At 49.1% G+C, this 2,276-nt stretch overlaps 1 long non-coding RNA gene across 1 annotated transcript; it reads left to right on the forward strand.

Annotated features, from left to right (window-relative positions):
* The first annotated feature begins 1,460 nt into the window (after positions 1 to 1,460).
* LOC107702197 (uncharacterized) lies at positions 1,461 to 2,276 on the forward strand. The gene is made up of 3 exons (XR_001635738.1): positions 1,461 to 1,482; positions 1,557 to 1,657; positions 1,928 to 2,276. It is a non-coding gene; the product is annotated as an uncharacterized LOC107702197 (long non-coding RNA).

Raw genomic sequence — 2,276 nt, forward strand, 5'->3', positions numbered from 1 at the left:
TAATGACTGATGTTTTTACCAAATTTACGCAGGCGGTCCCGACTCGGCATCAGTGGGCAGAAACTGTTGCTCAGGTGCTTGTTTCGGAGTGGTTTTGCAAGTTTGGTGTTCCTGCTCGCATCCACTCAGACCAAGGCCGTAGTTTTGAGTCATCCCTTATCCAGCAGCTATGTAGCTTGTATCAGGTGGAGAAGTCTCACACTACCCCATGGCACCCTGCAGGCAACGGGCAGTGTGAGCGTTTTAACCGGACGCTGCACAATCTTCTGTGTACGCTGCCCAGTTCGCAGAAGAAGGACTGGGTCTCTGCACTGCCTCAACTACTCTTCTGTTATAATACTACTCCCCATCAAGTGACTGGGGAGTCCCCCTACTTCCTGATGTTTGGACGGGAACCACGACTACCTGTAGATTTTCTGTTGGGTCGTGGTCAGGAGAGGGGCTCTGGTAGTATTAACAGTTGGGTGTTGGAGCATCAGATGGGACTGCAGGTGGCCTTTGAGGGGGCTTGGGAACAGCTGCGTATAGCAGCGGAACGCCGTAAGTAGAGGCATGACTTCCACGTATGGGATGCACCCCTGGGCGAAGGCCAGTTAGTTTACCTTCGTAACTATGGCCTAAAGGGTCGTCACAAGATTCAGGACCACTGGAGCTCGGTGGTGTACCAGGTAGTAAAGGCGCCCGGAACAGGAGGTTCCGTTTACACCATCGCACCGGTTAACGAGGTGAATAGGGTGAGGCACGTTCACCGCTCGTTGCTGAACGCCAGAGTAGGGGGGGACTCCCCAGTGCCTCCCCCAGAGGATAGGCGGCCAGTTATGGAGGAGTTACTACTGGAGGAGCCTCCCTCCACGGAGGAAGTGGACTTGTTTAGGGTGGTACCGGGGATTGGGCCTGTTGCTATTGGGTTGGGGAGTCAGGGCCTGGTGTCGGTAGACCCCAACTCACCGGAGCCTGTGGTGGAGGCTGAGGGCGAGGCACCTGTGGTTCCTGGGCCATCCGGGCAGGGCGCCGCAAGTCAACTACCCTCGACTGATCTTGGTTCTTTAGGTCGGTCTTACGGTGGTGGGGCAGTGAGATGTACAAGGCGAACCACCGCCGGCCATCATTCCAATCGCAATCGTCTTCCTAAGGCAGTAGGGAGGATAGCAAGTGTCGAAGCCGGTGAGGCTTCATCCAGTTCCTTATCCGCATTGTTTAGGCTTTGGGATTAGGTTAAATGGCAATAATCGTCGGGGCGACGATTCAAGAGTTGGGGGTAGATTGTGGTAAGGTGGGTGACGTAATCCTTCCTCATTGGCGTGTGGTTGTCATCCACAATAGCCTATTAGAACCTGTCTTTCCGGGTATTTAAGGCTGGAGTTATGCCACCTGGTGTACGTCACTGCTGAGACCGCACCTATGGAGTGCGGGTGTATAGATGCGCGTGGAATGGCCATTTGATGCATTGTGTTGGGTTGCAGGCTGTCCACTACATGTCAGGTATATGTCTGCTCGTATTACGTGCTGCTCGTTTAGCATCGGGTGATGTTAACCGGTGCTTATTTACTACTTAGCTGTGAAATTCTTCAGTGAAGGTGTCTTCCTGCATGAGCTTCTATGCTTGTTATGAGTTGAGAGCAACGGTACAATTCGTGCGGCACAACGATCCGTTTCGGTAGGTGCGATCCGTTTTCTCTTGTTCACAAGAAAAGTGATATTTTAGTAATCGCCCCTTTCTTTTAGTGCACTTCTTTTCTTTCTTTTGTTTCATTTAAAATATCATTGTTATTTTCCTGCTCTATATATTTTGTTTCCTGTTTGTTTGTTGTAAATATAACATTGTGATATTATTTCTTTATACGTATCGTTTTCTTTTTGATTTAAGTTGATGGATGTAGTTTTATTGTGTTATGGAATGTAAAATTTTCTTTTGTGTTTGTTTTAGGCACTGTAGGGCCCGAGGCTGGGAGGCTAGCTGGTAGTGAGTACTGGTGATGGTACAATCGTGTGGAGTGCAGTGTTGTTTGGATTCACGTTTTACTCTGTGTGAGTGGGTGTGAGTGTGTGCGTGGGATGCACTAGCGTACAGATAGGATCTTCGCTTCAGCTAGCCTGCCTTTGCTGCTGGAAAGCCTGTGCCTGTTTATTTGGTTGTTTTCCTTTGTGAGTATGCTTAAATTGTTTCTTTATCTGGTGTAGTATACAGAGCTGCCGATATATGGTGTTTAATTGTGATCCGACACGTGACATTGATGCCCTTGAGTGTTTTAATAATTTGTTGTGACAATTTGAAT

The sequence above is a fragment of the Sinocyclocheilus anshuiensis genome, unplaced genomic scaffold, assembly GCF_001515605.1.
Source record: "Sinocyclocheilus anshuiensis isolate Anshui unplaced genomic scaffold, SAMN03320099.WGS_v1.1 scaffold618, whole genome shotgun sequence".
Classification (NCBI taxonomy): domain Eukaryota; kingdom Metazoa; phylum Chordata; class Actinopteri; order Cypriniformes; family Cyprinidae; genus Sinocyclocheilus; species Sinocyclocheilus anshuiensis.